Below are 19,869 nucleotides of genomic sequence, written 5' to 3' on the forward strand. Positions count from 1 at the left end.
GTGAATTTAGCAAACACACCTTTGTGAGTACACACGCCACGGGCGCGCGCGCGCGCGCGCGCACACACACACACACACACACACACACACACACACACACACACACACACCACGGGCGCGCGCTCACAACCAAGCCGGGTGCAGCCGCCGGGCGCTCGGCGGCGGTCTGCGGCTGCGAACGCGCTCGGGGCGCATTTGGGTCGGACCCGCCACGGCCCCGGACGCCCGGCTGCGGGGAGCCCAGGCGCTCGGGACGCGCGCAGTGCTCTCCGCCGCGCTGGTGGCTCCCGAACGGCCCTTCTTCTTGGGTATAGGCTGCGTGGGGGGGCGAGCGAGCGAAGAGCGCAGCTTGCTGGTGCGAGGGCGCTTGGCGAAGGCTAACTGGCGAGTCCCGGGCTGAACCGGGAACCCTGCGGACATTGTTCGCAGGCCGCAGAGCTCCGTCCAATCTGGGTCCTAGCCACAGACTTAATTACCACGTTAGAAACATCCATCCTTACTCTTCGCCCCACCTGTTTTTACTGTAAACCGCGTTACTGATATGGTCGCTATTGTCAAAGATAAACCGTATGTCCTTTGACACTTTCCCGTCTTTTCAGGTTATTGGCTGGTGGTGCCCACTTGCCTGCCTCGTTGCCTGGATTGAAATTAAAGGGGATAGAGCGGTTCTGACGTTTAAAGAAAATCGCCCAGGGAAGGCCAAGGCCTGGGAGACCTGGCACTGTAGGTCTTGGCTCTTAACTCTTAACTTGGGTCTTAACTATGAAGCCCTAAGCCGCAGGTCCCTGGGGGACAGCTTGCTTGCAGACTTTCAATCGCTATCTTACTTGTTAGGAAGATTGTGATGACATTATGTTTCTGTGTATTCCTCTGGTATTTTGGAATGCACCTCTCAGCGCTTAGGGAAAGGCCTGGGCAAAACACTGGAAGAACAGCTTTATAGGCAAATGGGAGGAGAAGGCTCTTTCCTCTAGTTGTCCCACTTCCGGATCTCTTAAAAAAAAAAAATAAAAATAATTTTTAAACTTTTGAAAAACGTAGGTGAGGGGAGAAGAACATAAGTGGAAAGGTAAAATACAATTTGATCTCTGTTCTGTTCTGAAATAACAGTCCTAAGTCTCAGGCTTGTATAATAGTGTATAGATTAGCAAACATTTTCATACATAAACACAGAGTTGCTTATCTGGAAAGTGAAAGATGACAAAACAGGTGCCCCCAGACAGCATAAATGATTCATTCAGGGTCATAGGATGTGTTAATGGAAGAAATTATTTCATACTGAACAGAAAAATAGACAACTTTGGAGGTACCTAACTTTAGAGACTTCAATCTTGTAATGAACCAAAGAAACTAGATTTAAGGCATCCTCCTACAGTTTAACTAGCATGTTGGGTTTAACTCTAGTTTAACTCTAATTCAAAGAAGGATCCAGGGCACCTGGGGTGACTCATTCCATTAAGCATCTGCCTTTGGCTCAGGTCATGATCTTGGGGTCCTGGGATAGAGCCCTGCATGGGGCTCCCTGCTCAGCAGCTTGCTTCTCCCTCTCCCTCTCCCTCCTGCTCATGCTCTCTCTCTCCAATAAATAAATAAAATCTTTATTAAAAACAAACACACACACACACACACACACACACACACACACAAACAAAATCCAGGTCAACATCTCAGCACAACTTCCCCTCTCAGCAGTCACTTAAACTGAGAGCACTCTCTCCGTCTTGAACTGTTCTCCCCCTGGTTTTCCTGACACTTTACTGTGGCTCCATCCTCTCCAACTCATCTTTCTCTGCCTTGTCTTTGGGTCTCTCTTCCTCCAAACTCTTTAGTGTACACCCTTCCTTAGAGCCTGTCATGGTGCTCTTCTCCATTTTTGGTGACCTGCCCCTTGGAGAATTTCCACCATCTCCACTCCCACCCATGGGTTCTGCTTCAGCTCATTTATTTCTTCTGATGGCCAGCTCCCTTTTCTATTGCCCTGAGGGTGCCCCGTGGCCACCTCAAACTCAGAGCACCACCTTTCCTTGGAAACCAGGCTCTCTTCCTTCCCCTAGACTGCTATTATTGTTGCTGCCTGTTACAGGCCCCCAGGCTTTATTCCTCTTCACCTTTGCTTGCAACTCCCATTTAGGTTTATTTGCTGTGTTGTCTATCCCAGCCCCTCTGGCTGCTCAGTAAATTATTCAGCCTCTTCTCTCTGCAGGGCCTCCTTACTGGTATGTCTGTATAACCTTTCCTCCTCCAAATCCTCCTCCGCCCAGCTGTTGTGATTCCTCAAGTACAGTTCTGATGGTGTCACCCTCCTGCTCAAGTCCTTTTAAATGGCTCCCCACTGCCTACTGGCAAAAGACCAAATTGAGATATGATCTTGACCAAACCCAGCTTTCTAGCCTCATCTCCCCTGAAACCCAACAGAACGTCCAGTTCCCCAACAGGATTATTTTTATATTCCAAGAGGACTTCTCCCAGTTCCCCAGAAGTCATCCCCATTTTCCCACTCGCCACATTTGCTCAAGACAGTCTACTGCCTATAATAATTCTCTCTTCCCTTACAATTTGTCACATTCCTACCCTTCCTTCAAGGACTTGCTCAGATGCTGCTTCCTCTGGGAAAAGCCACCGAAATGTGTGATCTCTCTCCTCCAGCCCTTCTAACACTTTGGATCTTTCCGATAGCATTTATACCATTCTGCCTGGAATCACAGTTATGTTTACACTTGGCTGAGCCATTTGCCTTCTCTCCCTTCCCTGGTTAGAAATTCTCTGAGGGTTGGGATTATGCCTCAGCCATTTCTGTTAGTCCCAAGTGCCCAGCACTGTACTATAAGACTTCTGTCTCCCCAGAGGTTAGCTACACCCATGAGCCAAGGAAGAAGTAAGTCACAGTATGTCATCATTGGCTGCTACTAGTGCCAGCTGTCGTTTGGGAGGTATTTACAGTGTTGTTCTCGTGTTCATCGAAATCATTACTAAATTACTTATAATTGCCTTTTCAAACAGGACCCTACTCCAGGGACCAAATCAGGACTAGAGACCCCTGGTTATGTTCCAATGTTTACCATTAGGCAATGGTAGGAAATCAAAGTACAGAAAGTCTACATACAGCTTCCCAAATGCAGTGACTCATCATATCGCATCATACCACACCACGTCTCCCAGTGTGGTCAGGAGCTAGGCTGACGGGCAAACTTCATAACAGGAATCCCATTAGCTAAATGGATAGCCTCAATGAGAGACACCCCTCTAGGAGCACAATACCTAGCACCTGGTCTGTGCAGTTGGATGCATGCATGGATATATGACAAAGGAAATCATTTGAAAGGGGTGGTGGAGTCCTATCCAGAGACTTAACATAGCTCCTGTACCTGCCTTTAATTTAAAAATGAAAAATCTGAATTAAATTCAATAAAGATTTATCAAATTCCTGGAGCATTGGTTTTCAAAGAGAGACCCTTAAAATGCCCTGGGTATAATGCATATAATTTTGGAGCTAGGAGCCAGAAATCGACAATCACTCGCTCCCCATGTAAAGTTTTTTTATGCTTAAGTTTGAAAACTACTCTTTGGGGTGCCTGGGTGGCTCAGTGGGTTAAGCCTCCGCCTTCAGCTCACGTCATGATCCCAGGGTCCTGGGATCGAGCCCCACATTGGGCTCCCTGCTCAGGGGGAGCCTGCTTCTCCCTCTCCCTCTCTGCTTGCTGCTCTGCCTACTTGTGCTTTCCTTCTGTTAAATAAATAAATAAAATCTTTAAAAAAAAGAAAAAGAAAGAAAGAAAGAAAGAAAGAAAGAAAGAAAGAAAGAAAGAAAGAAAGAAAGAGAAAACTACTCTTTGGTGGCAAGAACTTCACACAGTCCCACTGCTTAGGAGGAAGCCTCCAGAAAAACAAAATGACATTGCCTCATCATTATTGCTAGTAATCTCAGCTAATTAAGGGAATCATTTGCCTTTAGTAGGAAGATTCCAAGACATGGAATTAGATTCGATTAGATTGGATAAGCTCGAAGGAACCTCAAGTCATTTGAAGATGGACACAAAGTTATACCCATGCATTTCCTAATACTGGGATATACTTTTTATATTATAACCGAAGCCAATTATGTTCCCTGGAAAATAATTAAATTGTTTAAGAGCAGAAGAAAAGCCTGAAACAGCATGGTTAGCCTGTGAACCAGACATTATTCCTCCCTCCTGCAGAATGACAAAGAATTCTCTTCTATGTAGCTAAAAAAAGAGTGAAGAATGAGATATTCTAGATAACACTTCATCAAGGCACAATGTCCAATAATAGGGAAAAGTGCCTGAAGAATCTTCGTGATCAATCATTTCCACCAAATAGATTCTTGGGCAAAATAAAAGGTGGGCTGGGAATGATCAACCCAGAACTGAATGAATTAAAACAATTGCTCCATCCTTGAAGAGGGGGAAATTTTGATTAATTTCAACTTTGTTGAGGCGCCTGGCTGACTCAGTCAGTAGAACATGCAACTTTTAATCTCGGGGTTGTGAGTTCAAGCCCCATGTTGGGTGTAGAGATTATTCTAAAATCTTTAAAAAAAAACAAAACAAAACAGCTTTGTTAAATTCCGGAGAATCAAACCTCTAATATTTAGCTGTTAATATTTTTTAGAGAGTAGGTGCAGACAGAGGTCTACATTCTTTACAAACAGTAACTCATTTGCTTTACCAGTCCCCCTGCTCAAAAAATAAATGAAGAAATTTAGAGTCTGAGAAATTGGCCAAAGGTTTTTGGTTCTAATCAGGCCAAGCAGGGACTCAAATTTAGTCTTTGTGAGGAGAAAGTCAGAACTTTCTCTATTAGCCATTATTTCCCAAACTTGGGAGATCGCAAGAATTGCCCTGAGTACTGGTTAAAAATATAGATTTCCATTACCTCTTCCCTGGGTAGGGCTGGAGTGGAGAGCTTGGAATCTTTGGACAAAATTGAGAAACATCATAATTTGATGCCACAATATCACTTATTAACCCACACTGTTTCATTCCTTAAGACCTACCCTTCTAAAATTTGCTGAAACTATAATAAAGTGTATTCAACTACTGATGAACCAACCAATCTTTTCTTTCTTTCTTCAAAGAACAGTGTTGCGGCACCTGGGTGGCTCGGGTTAAGGCCTCTGCCTTAGGCTCGGGTCATGATCCAGGGTCCTGGGTTCGAGCCCCGCATCAGGCTTTCTGCTCAATGTGGAGCCTGCTTCCTCCTCTCTCTCTCTCTCTCTCTCTCTGCCTGCCTCTCTGCCTGCTTGTGATCTCTGTCTGTCAAATAAATAAATAAACTCTTAAAAAAAAAAACTCCATTTAAAGAACAGTGTTAAGATAAAAGACTTTATTTTTTTTTTATTTTATTTATTTATTTGACAGAGATAGAGAGGGATCACAAGTAGGCAGAGAGTGGGTGGGGGGGAGCAGGCTCTCTGAGCAGAGAGCCTGATGTGGGGCTTGATCCCAGGACCCTGAGATCATGACCTGAGCCAAAGGCAGAGGCTTAATCCACTAAACCACCCAGGCGCCCCAAGATAAAAGCCTTTAAAGTTATAATCCGGGGGCGTCTAGGTGGCTCCGTTGTTAAGCGTCTGCCTTTGGCTCAGGTCATGATCCCAGGGTCCTGGGATTGAGCCCCACATTGGGCTCCCTACTCTGCTGGGAAGCCTCCTTCTCCTGCTCCCACTCCCTCTACTTGTGTTACCTTACCAATCAAATAAATTAATAAAATCTTTTTTAAAAAGTAAAGTTATAATCTGGAATTTTGAAAAATAAATCATTACCTCAACATATAAAATGATCAGGTTAGCAACTTGATTACAAATAAATTTGTTTTAAATTTTGTAATTTAGAAGGGTGCTTGGCTAGCTCATTTGGTAGAACATGAGACTCTCAATCTCCAGGTTGTGAGTTTGAGACCCACATTGGGTGTAGAGATGACTCAGAAAATTTAAAAAAAATTTTTAAGAATAAATTTTATCATTTGGACAATAATTACTCCCTCAAAGGGTAAAATGCATTTGCCTTTATTAAATATTATATATCTACTCTATTACTTTATATTAATTTTTAGTGAAAATATTTCCGTGCAAATACAGCCTATGTACAATTTCAGTATTGTGAAAACTGACCAGACTGTTATCATGCTGCTATTCATTCCAAACCAAAGTGCAGTGGTAAGTCTCATCAAACAAAAGCCATCTCAGAACTGGAATATTTTATTGGCCTCCAACCAGGCTTTGAACCTAGTGATAGCCAAAAGAAATAGGAAATACCACATTTAATTATAGCATTTACTCTTTCCCCTTTTTAATAGCTGTTACTTTTTACTAAGTATTTTGTTAAGCTTGTCTCAGGATAGACACAAGAACACTATTTAATTGGATAATGTGAAAATATTTCCTTGTGTATTTATTTACCTATGTCAGCTAGGGGGAAAAAAACCCTCCTACTTTTAAACACGGAAAAAGTAGCACTATGAAAGAATCATCATTTAGAAAATTAATGATTTCTTCAAAATTGCATCTCTCTTTTGCAGATATGTCTGATAAGTGAGAGAACACAAGAAAAACACAATTAAAACGTCAACTCCTACAGTATGAACCTATTCTCTGGGGAGACAAAAGATGCTCTGACATGTATGGAGGATATATTTGCAGAGAATAATGTCATCCCCCAAATCTTTTCACAAACACATAGCATGAGCATTCTCCAAAGTCATCGAACTGTCTTTTGTTCATTCTCATTCCCATCGGGAGGAAGTAAAGACACAAGATTCCAACAACCACATAGCTTTAGAAGGCACCTAACGCCTAGAGAAAGATGATTTGGATTTAAGAGATAGCATGAAAAGTAAAGTTAAAAATGTGAAAGCCAAATTTTCAAACGTATTTACTGGGGACATTTTATCACCTACAATATTTTTAAATTTCAAGAACTCATTCATTGTCAAGAATCACATCATGACAATTCACATATGAAAAGTGTCACTTCCAATGACTCTGTTGAAACCCAGAGTTGGATAACTTGTGAAAATGAAGCAGTCTCAGCAAAAGCTGGTATATCACATATTCTCTCAACCCAAAATCTATATTAACACGTCCACAGAACCATGCTACAATAAGCCTGTAGTTATTGTTATGCAAAGGTTCTGTTATGCAGAACCTTTCTTGGTAAGAGCCACCCTCAACAGTTTCCCAAATGACTGAATGTCTACTTCTTAAGTACCAAAAGCCCTTTTAAAAAACTTGACTACATGGGCTAGAAATCCAACTAAACCATGACTGACTTCTTAAGCATAAAGTCATTATAAACACGACAACGCCCTCAAAATCTTACGGCATGCAAGAAGATCTGTAATTAAAGCCCCATATTGCTTGTATTCTTTTTCTCTATCTTCCTTCCTTTATTTTTTATTCGGTTTTTAGTTCTTACGGTTTTGGGGTTTGGGTTTGCTTTGTTGTTTTGGGTTTTTGTTTTGTTTTTTTGTCTCAGGGGTTTGTTTTGTTTTGTTTGATCTCCTTCTCTACAGTTGTGCTACTCCCTGTTACTTTTAATCATTGGTATATACCACCCCTTCCCTTCTCCCTTTCTGCATGCATTATTGCTCTCTATCTGCTGTGGCCTTGGAACCCAGAAAACCTGCTTATTAAAACTGGGTCTAAAATGAAACTCAACCAAGTTCTTAATGAGGAACTCCCCTCTGGTTAAAATATGTACTTAAAATGTGTTACTTTTTTTTTTTTTTTTTTGGCTTCTTGCAAACTTCCCAGATTCCAGGTAGTTTGCAGAGATAGAGAAAGTTATTAGATGTCAAACTCTGGCTTCTGAGGGGTTAATATATGGTGAGATCCATGATGATGGCTCTAAGGTGCCTACTGAATCTTCATACAAAAAATAATATATCTTGAATATGACTTCGGTTTAAAGTATTTCATAAAATTATAACCCTTTAAAACTTGGTGGTTCACATCTGGAAGTTATGGCAGGATTCTGATGGATTTCAGATGAACCAGAAGCTGGCATTCCCAGATCACACACAAGAAGGGCCTGTCATGCATTCCTGTTACAGCTTGAGTTCACCCTGGAATGAGGAGAGATAGACACCAGAATCCTTAACAAACCCACCCTGCAAGACTCAAGGCTATGTACTGAGAATGACCAGCTCCGGCTCACATCTCCAACTGGCCTGGCCCCAAGTTCATTCCCCCCACTCTCTGGGGTTCTGCCAACACAGGCTGCTCAGGCCTGCTTTCAGTTCCTTGAACACTCAAGGCTCACTTCCTCCAGAGAGCCTTTGCCCAAGAGTTCCCACTGCCTGGAATGCTCTCCCTCCCCAGGCCCTGCAACCACTGCCCAGTTTCCTCCTACTCAGCTTAATCACACTTCCTTAGGAGGGCCTGGCTGCTCCAACAGGTCAGCTCTGCTTCTTACACACTCTAGTCATTATTTGTACTACTTCTAGGAGCTCTTATCGGAGTTGTAAGTCTTCATTCGGTTGTATGTAGGCTAGATTACCGAGAAAATAAGAGATGCTCAATAAATACGTTTTCACTCCCTAGAAGTTAGGGAGCAAGCAGGCTTCTGCCAGGCTGGCCTCCTCATTATGGTTAACATCAAGGCTTGCCAGGAGACCAATTTCTCTCTCTTTTTTTTTAATTTTTTTTTCAAAGATTTTATTTATTAGAGAGAGAGAGAGAGAGATCACCAGTAGGCAGAGCAGCTGGGGGGGGGGGGGGGGGGGGGGGGGAAGCAGGCTCCCTGCTGAGCAGAGAGCCTGATGCAGAACTCAATCCCAGGACCCTGAGACCATGACCTGAGCTGAAGGCAGAGGCTTAACCGACTGAGCCACCCAGGCACTCCAGGAGAGCAATTTCTAACAGCTTACCTTCACTGAGTTGCTATCAAGGCTCATGGGTCTCTTCTTTCTTTTCAAGAAAAGAGTAAAATCTACTCAATGACCCTTTAGCAGCATGGCAAGAAGCTGCAGTGCTACATTCTGGACATCACTGTATTATCCCAAACAAAGAAATAAGAAAATCTTCCCAAATTTCAGAAACTTTTCACACTGTCATACATGCTGTCCGCATCAATTGTCTCTTGTTAATTTTTTTTTTTTCTGGCTTTCATCTGAAGTGTCTCTCAAGTTTTGGCAATTTTGAGTCTTCTAGTTACCATGGAAATAGGAAGCAATGATCTCTTGGAGGTTAAGAGTGGGGGAAATGGGTTTCTTTTGGGGTTCTAGAGTTTTCCTCCTTTGATCATATCTGTGAGTTGAGAGAATATTGATTTGGAGAGAGTGCTTCTGGGTCATCAACAAATACTCATTTTTGTGCCTAGAATGTGCCAGACATTGTTCTTGGCCAGGAATCCCTCTGCGTCCAAACTGCTACTTTAAAGATAAACATGCCCTGAAGGCTCTGGGTTTATCCCTAAGTCAAGTACAAACTGTGAAGCATGAACTATCCCCTCAAGTGAAAACCTGAGTTACTTCCTCCCTCTGCACACCTTCAGAAAGCTTCAGATACTGCATAGGGCTCTGGCTCTTTCTGACACACTGGCACGTTGGGTTACAAAGAATCATATTATATACATTGTCAATTTTTTTTCTTTCTCTGTTTCACAGGTACATAAAAACTTCCTTTTAAGAAAATTTCTTAACTTCCGGAGCAATAAATAAACATTTCATGTTGCTTTTTATTGTTGTTGTCCCATCGTCTTGGTAGTTGATAGTTGTTCCTACCCACAGAACGCTTGGCCAGTGATAACTGACAAACTTGAAAAAACTGGGAAAGGAAGAAATTGTCGGGATGCCTGGGTGGCTCAGTTGGTTGGACAACTGCCTTCGGCCTGGGTCGTGATCCTGGAGTCCCAGGATCGAGTCCCGCATCGGGCTCCCAGCTCCACGGGGAGTCTGCTTCTCTCTCTGCCCTTCTCCTCACTCATGCTCTCTCTCACTGTCTCTCTCTCAAATAAATAAATAAAATCTTAAAAAAAAAAAAAAGGAAGAAATTGTCTGTTTCCTCAATAAGCAAATGTCCACAATTTTACCTCCTCTCAGAATGGTTTAATTTCTTTCAGAATCTGGGAACTACATGCATGCCTACAGCTATGTAAGTCTTGGTTTTGAACATATTGTAAAATAACCACCTTTTTTGTAATTTTGTATATCTGATGTCACCAGAAATGTTCCAAGGTTCCTGAAGGACAGGTGTGCAAGATTCTAGCACCACATACTGGTTCCTTCCTGCATGAATGTCTAGCCTGCTGCTGCTGAGGGCTGGCTCACCCCTGCACTTCCCCACTTTACCCCAACTACTTTTTCTCACCTGTAATTCTGGCTTTAGGAGTTACCAAAGGCATCTCCCTTAAAAACGTGTTTGAAAAAGGCTCTATCTCCAGACTGAAGACATTCCTCTCAATTTACAATTCAACTATTAGAGATTTGGTTCTTTGGGACCTTAATGAGCCCCTTTGAGAAGCAGCAGTATCCCCTGAAAGGCTAAGACTTGCAGCCATTATCAATTTATAATCCAAAGGAATTAAACAGACTTGCAACTCCTCCCCCATCCCGCAGGGAAAATGAGATTCAGGACAGGCACTGAGTGGTGGTGCTAATAAGGAGAGGGTCTCTGGGGTGTGGGTGGGGAGCACTGAATGAGCATCTTGGGTTGCACATTCTTCATATCTCTCCCTGAAGTTTCCTTTTCCTTTCTTTTCCCCACCTTGTTCTACCTTTTTTCCTCTTACCTAGGTTTATCTGTGTGTGTGTGACTGTGTATGTGCGTTGTATCTGTGTGTGTAAATGGCCATATGTATCTTGACACTGACTTGTCTAGCAGTGTAACAAAAAAAAAAAAATTCAGATTACTTGGTGGATGATTTAGGTATTTTCAGCTTCATTAACAGCTAATCACCACACAATGGATTACTCAACCAAGGTTTGAAATATGCCTCCAAGGTGGCTAGACTAACTGGAATGATCGTGTAAGGGGACTTCAGGAGGGTATCATATACACACAGCTATTATGTCTTTGTGGGAACATGCGTTTGCGTATGAATTGTCTGTGCATGTTTTTGGCAGGTCCCCTCTCTTATCCTCCACTCCCTGCCCCTCCTCCACTCAAGCCTCTGCCAGGTCTGCCTACAGATCCCTCAGTCATGAAGCCTCCCAGAGAGCGGTGAGAGCTCATTTGGGTCTAGCAGCCTCCTCAGAGGAGTGTCCCGGGGTGCCCGCGGTTGAGGCAGACAGGCCAACTGCACCCCAACAGGGTTCAGAGCCTGGCTGGGAGGTGAAAGATGTGTAGCCAGAAGGCTTGGAAACGTGCCACTGGGGACACAGCCAGTATCTTGCCGCCCTCAGAAAATGCTCCTCTTGCCCTGCCCTAAGGAACAAATTACCTTCAGAGACAGAAGTGTGACCTGGAGCCAAAGTTTTATGTGGACTCTCTTCCAACCACTGAAAATATTCTGGTGGATATGGAGGTTTCGTTGGTGTGGGAGAAGATGAGACCAATCCCCACCCCCAACACACACACACACACACGCACACATGCATGCACAACAGATCCAGATTCCAGCCCTGCCAATGGCTTTGACCAACAACCGTCTGCTTCTCCTAAGTGGCCGCAGATTGAGGTAGGCATCCACAAACAAGTTCTGTTTTTGCCAGTCTGGCACAAACCACGACTTCCCCTGGCCACACAAAGTGCTCTGTGGGCAGGACTAGCTGTTTGCCCTCGACAGAAACCACTTTCATGGCTGGTTGGATTTGTCAGGGATTTTTCTCTTAACATTTGTCAATGACCGTTGTCAGGTGTTGCCAGGGTTGCAGGAGAAAGGTTTTCCTGGATTGGCTGAGCTACCGTATTCTGTAACCAATCCAAAGGCTGTGCCTGGGGGAGGGGGACTCAACATGATAGAACAATATCAAGCACCAGCAGACACATTCCGGATACTAATAAGGCGTCTGGAAAAATGGAATTATAGCGTGCAGGAATCCCTTGCCCCTCTATAGCTCCAGCCTTGGCTTGGTTGCTATTCAAACTGGTAAAGCCTAAGTTAAAGTCATTCCCACTGATTGGAGGATATCAAGATTTCAAAACAGGGGAGTAGCAATTGAAAGGAGGAAGTAAAACTCCTTGCTCATTGTGTTTTACAGCCTTCCTTAGCAAAACTGCTGAATCGTAATTTAAAATATTCCACCCTTTCAAAAAAATTAAGTGCAGCCCTTAAAAACAGGAAACGAGAGAGGCACACACACGTATTGTCAACTAAACATTCACAGACCTCGTACCACAAGAGCAAAGTTGAAAATCACAGAACAGAGCTATGCATTCACTTTAGAAGGATGACAACAAGGGTCACCACCAAGGGAGAGGTTCTGCCTCTGGCGGCAGCGCACTCTTGGACGCAAACTTGAATGCTAATTAGGAAACACATGAAAGACAAACATCAGCTGGAAGGGAAACTGGGATCTGGGAAGATCATAGGTATTCTGAGCTTTAGATAAACCTTCTGGTACTAAGGAAGGTGAGAATGTACTTGACTCTAGCAATGGCTGCACCCACCCTTCAGAAAATAGAACTGCCAGCCAGCCAGATGTTCCTATGGAACTCAGGTAATATATCAAAAGCAAACAGAATTATCTTGCCTAAAAAATAAGTTAAGCTTCTGTACAGTACTGATTTCCCACTCAGTTATCAACATGATCACCGAACTTGAGCAGTTTTATTGTCAGTTTTTATTTAATCACAAGAAAAGTTCCTTCAGTCTTCTTCCTTACAACATGCCTCTCCCATTGCTCTCAGACCTATTCCTTAGAGCTGCCATCCAAGAATAAAGAAAGGAAGAGAGGAAGGGCAGAAAAGGGAGAAAGGGGAAAAGAGGGAGGGAGGGTAGGAGGAAGGAACAGGAGAGAGGGGGAGCAAGGGAGGGAGGAAAGGGGGGGGGAGAAGGAAGGAAAAAGGAAGAATTGATGTACCTTTCCCATGGGTCCCATCCCACATGATCCATTTCTCTTATCCAACCGAGGCTCTTCTGCTCACGAAGGACCCCATAGCCGAGCCAGGCCAACTGACCTTAGTTTCAGGCTGAAACAGGGTTTCAGAGTTCTGCATTTTACTTTTATATATATTTTGAAGTAGCTCAAAATGAAAAAAGAAAAAGAAAAAAGATTCTAAGACAGAGTTTTGGACAATTTCACCTCCCACTCTCATTGGTCTAAAGAAGAATATGCATGAGCAGAAGTGGTCTTGAGGAGGGTTGGCGATAGGACAGCATTGAGAATTGCACAGAAAGTATAGCTTCTCATTTGAGTACACAGTGAAGTCTACCCACACGGCAGGCCAGGGAGACCCACTTTGCTGACTTTTTCCAAGATCCCTGAGGGCCTCAGGAAAGACAGTGAAATAGCAGGAATCACTATTCCAAAGGGGAAGAAACTTGGAGAGTATTTTTGGTTCACTTTTTGGTTGCATGTGTTGCTAAATGCAGATATTTGTGCTGTTGGCAACATCTTAGGAAATGATTTAACCCACTTGCATAGCCAGGCATAATTTATCATGTGGCCCTGTGACTTTAACCCCATTCAGTTCTCCCTTCTGATTACTTCCATCATGTTTGTGTATGCATTACTAAGAGCCTATGTTTACTTCAGAGGCCCTGAAACCCTACTTGATTTTTCTAACCCAGAATCTAGCCTTCTCTCATCCTGACCTTATCTGCTCTCTTCAGGAAGAGATCCAGGAGGCCAGGAAAGCTTACCACCCACATCTAATCTTCATACTCAAGCAATTGGATGAGGACTGGTGATTAGGAAACTCGCCGCTAGCTTAGATCCTCTCCCGGCCTGGCAGGCACACCCACACACGGTCCCTGGTGACTATTCTCCAGGGTTAGGACCGCCCAGAGCTTTGCAATTTGGTGCTCTCTCTTCCTAATTCATATTTCAAGATAACTTCCAATGAGAATCGTATAGTCAGTAACCAAAAGAACTGGTCATAAAAACCTACTGGATCAATGAAAAACAAAAATCCCACTGCCTGTTTCAACCTGCAGTCAAATAACAAAGATCATGCACAAAAGTCCCAGCCCTTTTCTTTCCTGAATTAGCCTCTCATAAACAAGGAAACCATTTCAATAGAAGACAGAAGACACGGAAGGCTCAGGGTAACCCACAACAAAATTAGTAGTTTCAGAACATTAATGATCACAGGAAAAGATGGAATCAGAGAGGGAAAGACACGCGAGGGAGTTGGCACAAAAGTTCAAAAGACGACATTCAGCCTGCACCCTCAAGAAAGTATCTAAGAGAAAGTAGGCCGGAGCAACAATGAAGATAGGGTGAAAAAGATGTGAGTTCAGTTTTCAAAATGTCATGTCTGTATTGAGTGTCCCTTAGGTCCAAACAAGAAACAAAGGGAGCAATCAAATAGCCTCTGAGACAACACAGCGGTTGGCAAAGAGTCTGGGCTACAATCTCGGGACACATTTCAATGTGCAGCAAAGAACAGGTTGAAAGAATGACTGCGTCCCTTCAGCTGGTCTCTATTATTCCAAGGTCTGCTTTTCTCATTGCCAACCAGTCCCCGTTTTTAATCTGCTCTTAAGTTTGCCCCATGCCACCACCAACACCTGGGTCTCTCTGCAGATTTCTTTCAGTTCACTTCTTTAAAGGCTTTCTGAGGAAGGCTTCATCCGTTCATACCACATATTCAGACTTTTTATAATATGATTTCTCAGTAATATATGAAACAAGCATTTATGACGCTCATAAGCCAAAGGACTGACCATGACCAGGTGATGAGACTTTCCACCAATAAAACAGAAGTTTTGGGGTAACTGGCTGGCTCAGTTGGTAGAGCATGAGAATCCTGATGTAGGAGTTGTGAGTTCAAGCCCCACGTTGGTGGAGAGACTATTTTTTTAAAAAATCTTAAAAACAAAATAAGCAAAAAACCCCACAGAAGTCTCATTATTGTAATGCAAAGTAGCAAGGGAGATCTAGAATTTGCTTCATTCCCTGAGAGCTCTCTGATAGTGAGTGCTTACAGAGCACCAGGTTTTCCTCAGTTGTTGCCAATATGCACATAAATAGATGTTTTTTTCAGGCAAAAAATGTTTTTTTTCAGACATCTATTACACGTAAGCCAGGGAAGCTTTGAGGTTTTTTGAGCCTACAAATACTGGGTACACCATTTATTAAAATCAATGTGCTTTGTCTAGGTCACAATAACCATAAAAAAAAAAGCTGATAAATCAGAGTTCATCAAAATAAAGAACTTCACATCAATAGAGACCATTAAGAAAATGAATAGGCAAGCCATGGACTGGAAGAAAATATTTGTGAAACATAAACTCAACAGAGGACATCAGTGCAGAATGTATAAAGAACTCCCACTTAACAATAAAGACAAATACATTTTTGAATGAACAGAAAATTCAAACATACGTCACAAAAGAAGATGTATGAATAATGACAAATAAGCACATGACAATGTGTTCAATGCCCTTAAAACACAAAATAAAGCCACATTGAGACTTTACTTCATAGTCACCAAAATGGTTTAAAATAAATAGACGCACAACATTACAAATCAGCGAATATGTGAAGCCACCGGAACTCTCAGACGTTGTTGGTGGGAATATAAACTGGTTCACACACCGTAGAAAGAGGACTAAGCACACACCTATTCTGTGACTTAACAACCAATCTAAATTTGTCTCTTCCCAAGGGAAATGGAAATCTAAGTCAATAAAAAGACTTGTATAAAAATGTTCCCAACAGTTTAAGGCACAATAGCCAAAAACTGAATACAGCCAGGTATCCATGAACAGGTGAGTAGCTATACAAACTGTGATACAGTCATCTAATGGAATACTCCTCAGCAATACAATGGAATGAATTAAGTAGTGTCACACAGTAACATGACCAAATCTGAAAAATGGTAGGATAGGGGCGCCTGGGTGGCTCAGTCATTAAGCATCTGGCTTTGGCTCAGGTTCATGATCCCAGTGTCTGGATGGAGCCCTGCATCGGTCTCCCTGCTTGGTGGAGAGCCTGCTTCTCCCTCTCCCATTCCCCCTGCTTGGGTTCTCTCTAAAGAAGTCTGACACTAAAAAGCTCATTCTATTTGATTCCACTTACATGAAATTCTAGAACAGGTAAAACTCAGGTATAGTGACAAAATTCCAAATAGTGGTTGCCTCTGGGAAGGGAAACAGGGTGAGGATTGACAGGAAGTGGCACAAGGGAACTTTCCGGAATGACGGTAATGTTCTATATTTTTATAGAAGTTTGGGTACACAGGTATACACTGGTCCAAACTCAGAAAATGTACACTTAAGACTTTATGTTTCATTGGGTATGAACTTTACATCGGAATAAAAAAGGAAATATTGAAGTTTTTAAGTGGAAACTGGTTGATGCCTACAATTTACTTTTAAAGGCACGACTCACATAAGATGGATTAATGGAGGAAGGATGTATAGATATGTGATAAAACAAGAATTGTTCAGTGTGGTTGGTAGACTCTACAACTAGATGGTGGGCATATGGGTGTTCACTGTAAAATTCTTTCAACTTTGTATTTGAAAACAATCTCAAGAAAGTGCTGGCCGTGTGCAGGGAATCGATGTGATAGTCTGACCTGTGGATTCTCTTCAGTTTTTTGTTGTTAGAGCTGAATGCTCTCTCTCTTAGTATTCGTATTAAATTATAAACAAGGAAGATGAAGGCTTGGATTTGGAAGAATCTCACATCTGAATTCTCTTCCTTTTCAAATCTAGTCTTTCGTACCTTTTTATTTTCGCAGACAAAAGAAGCCAGGAAATGGTTATTATGAGAGGAAGGGCGGGGGAGAGACCCATGACCCTAAAAAAGCCGCCAAAACACTCCTCCTGCAAAATATTGAATATCAGGAGCAGGCACGCACTCCAGACCTGTAGAATCAAGAAATTAATGAAAACACCCAGACTGCATCCTCGGAACCACTGAGGAATGATAATTACAGACAGTATTTCTGGAGCAGACACATAACCTTGATTCCCAGGACACCCCCTAAAGCAGTCTAATAGTATGCTATTTGTGGAAGGTTTTTCCACCTTTAATAACAGAGAAATAATGTTAGAAGGAAAGAAATCCCTTATTTAGCCACTGGGGTACCATTATTGAGCCCCAGCTGAAGGCCCACTTAAAAGCCTCCATATGGTAAAAGAACATGTTTCCCTGCGAAATCAAAACTGAGTACATCTGAGACTTCTGAACATCTTTTTCCTTGGATCTTGAAATGGATTTGTGCATATTTGTGAAAAAAATTTTATGATGTGCTATCTTCCAAAGTGAATGGTTATTTATAATTCATAAAAGACCTGAGCACAGGAAAATTCTTCCCTTTTATTAGCCCTGTAAAGTTAGACCAGCTGATCTTTTAGTGCATATTACAGACATCAAATTCTCCGTATGGTTGAAATTTCTCTCCTTGCACTAAATGCAGAGAGGCAGAGCTACTGAAGCTGTTGTTCAAAAGCTGGTGGGGTCCCAATCTCTTTTGATTAAATGTTAAATAAACAAAAAATCACTCTCAGAGCTAGTCTCTAAAGACACAAAGAGAAAATACTTGGAATGCTAAACATACTTCTTAAATCTTGCACAGCCTTTGTAAAATATGACGGCATACTTTTTAATGGATTTTCTTTTCCATTTTCAATGTTTAGCCATCATCTTTGGACACAGTTGCCACATCATTTCCCCTCAGCTGCTGCTGGCTGCCTGTGAGTCATAGCACAGGTCCATGAGCAGAAGTGACTTGAGCAGGAGAGCCTGGGCACCATAGCATTGGACCCAGGACAGGGTGGCCTGGTGCCAAGGGCTCGTACCCAGCTCCACCTGCATGGCCCCGCCGTGAGATCACAGAAAGTGATTTCCTTCAAGGACCCAGCTTTCTTAGCTCCCTGCCACGTTCACGTTCACCTCGATTACTAGCATGCCACGGACTCACATAAGACAGTTCCACGGAATTCTTAGAGATCTAAGTTCAGTCTGAAAATAACACATGGCTTTGCTTTCCTTGAAGTTCGCTGCCCTCTAATATCCCAAACTTTCTGAACTCCATGATAGAATTATGTGGTGATAGAAACTCTTTCTGGGAGTGCCTGGGGGGCTCAGTTAGTTGAGCAGGTTGGACTCCTGGTTTTGGCTCAGGTCATGATCTCAAGGCTGTGGGATGGAGCCCTGCGTAGGGGTCCGTGCTCAGCATGGAGCTGGCTTCTCCGCTCCCTCCCCCCAATCTGACCATTCTCTCTCTCTCTCTCTCTCTCTGAAATAGATAAATAAACCTTTAAAAAACAAAACAAAACAAAAAATCCCTCTGTATTCTGACTTTTTTCTTCCCTAAAGATTTATTTATTTAAGTAATCTCTACACCCCACGTGGCGCTTGACCTCACAACCCTGAGATCAAGAGTCGCATAATCCAAGACTGAACCAGCCAAGTGCCTCTATATATGGACTCTCAAATACCTGACTCAAAATGCAGATTTCTAACTGCCAGATACAAAAAGCCAACTCACTTCTAGAACGGGATCTTTGCTCTGAAAGGATTGCCTCGGCTTGAAGGGACAGGGATGAGAGGTACAAATAAATGTTTTTTGAGCAAGTTTTTCACCATCTTGTGCTGCCTGACTCAGAAGAGAAGAATGAGGAGATCTCAACCTTTTGACGATATGTCAGCTGCACTGTGTAGGACCAGCAGTGGGAGTGGAAAAGGCAATATTTATTCTGAGGGCCCTGACAACGTCGTCATTAAGTCATTTGTCCACTCCTAAGTGGTTTGCATTTTACAAGATCCAGAGCCAGGGAGGCCCATGAGCTGTAATTCCAGGCATCTTTTCCCCTGCCACCCTCACTCCTATTCGACATTATCTAAGCACTGTTTAAAAGAAGGCTAGAAAGATGACAAAACCAAATATGCAATGTGCTGTCTGTCGTATTAGTGTGAATGCAACACTTTCACGATTTATTTCCCTGTCGCGTAAATGAAATTTTTCTCAAGCCGTTCCTTGTCATCACCCAGCACCCAAAACATCATTACACAATACAAATGTTCATTAATCATCTACTGTGTCCTATATCTCTCCCACACTTCCTCCATTCATCCATCCATGCTATGAATATTCCCTGAGGATTCACCACACACCAGGCCCTGCTGTGGAGCTGAGACGTAAATAATTTCTAATCCTTGCCCTTTGGGAGCTTATAGTCACACAGAAGATGATCTCGTCTGGGTCTCCTCTGCTGCGTTGGAACACATTTAATTTCCGGCTGTTACTTCAACAAGGCAAGAAAGCAGGAGATCTTACTTTGCCCAGACAGTGCCCCTGGGCTCATGAAATTTGCCTATCGCACTTTCTTTGCTTGCCACCTGCCCTGGCCACAGAAAATTTCTTGCAGTTGTGAGAAAAAGTGAAGTTTACAGCAGTGGTAGCAAATGTCAGGACGTATTTTGGACAAAACACAGAAGCGTGCCGAGTTCTCACTTTGCACCGAGTATGGTATACTGCATGTTCTCTCCCCTTTCTGGGCTTCTTGACCCCTCCTCCAGAACTGGGCCTTTGGGGTTAACATTCATCTGGCTAATTCACCCCCATGTACCTTCAGTCCCATTATCTCTCTGGGAGAGATACAGACGTACTGTTACACTTTTTTGGGAGTGGGAGGGTAACTGAATCGGAAAGAGACCTCGGTTAAGGAGAGGACACCAAGAAGACACCCAAGGTTTCCCTTTATGCTGCAATCAACGTCTAACACTCGGGTTTATTTCTCACCTTTTGTAAAGAGACCAAACTCCCTTGGCTAGTCCTCCTTGAAGAAG

The sequence above is a fragment of the Lontra canadensis genome, unplaced genomic scaffold, assembly GCF_010015895.1.
Source record: "Lontra canadensis isolate GAN:19392208 unplaced genomic scaffold, GSC_riverotter_1.0 scaffold4, whole genome shotgun sequence".
NCBI lineage: Eukaryota > Metazoa > Chordata > Mammalia > Carnivora > Mustelidae > Lontra > Lontra canadensis.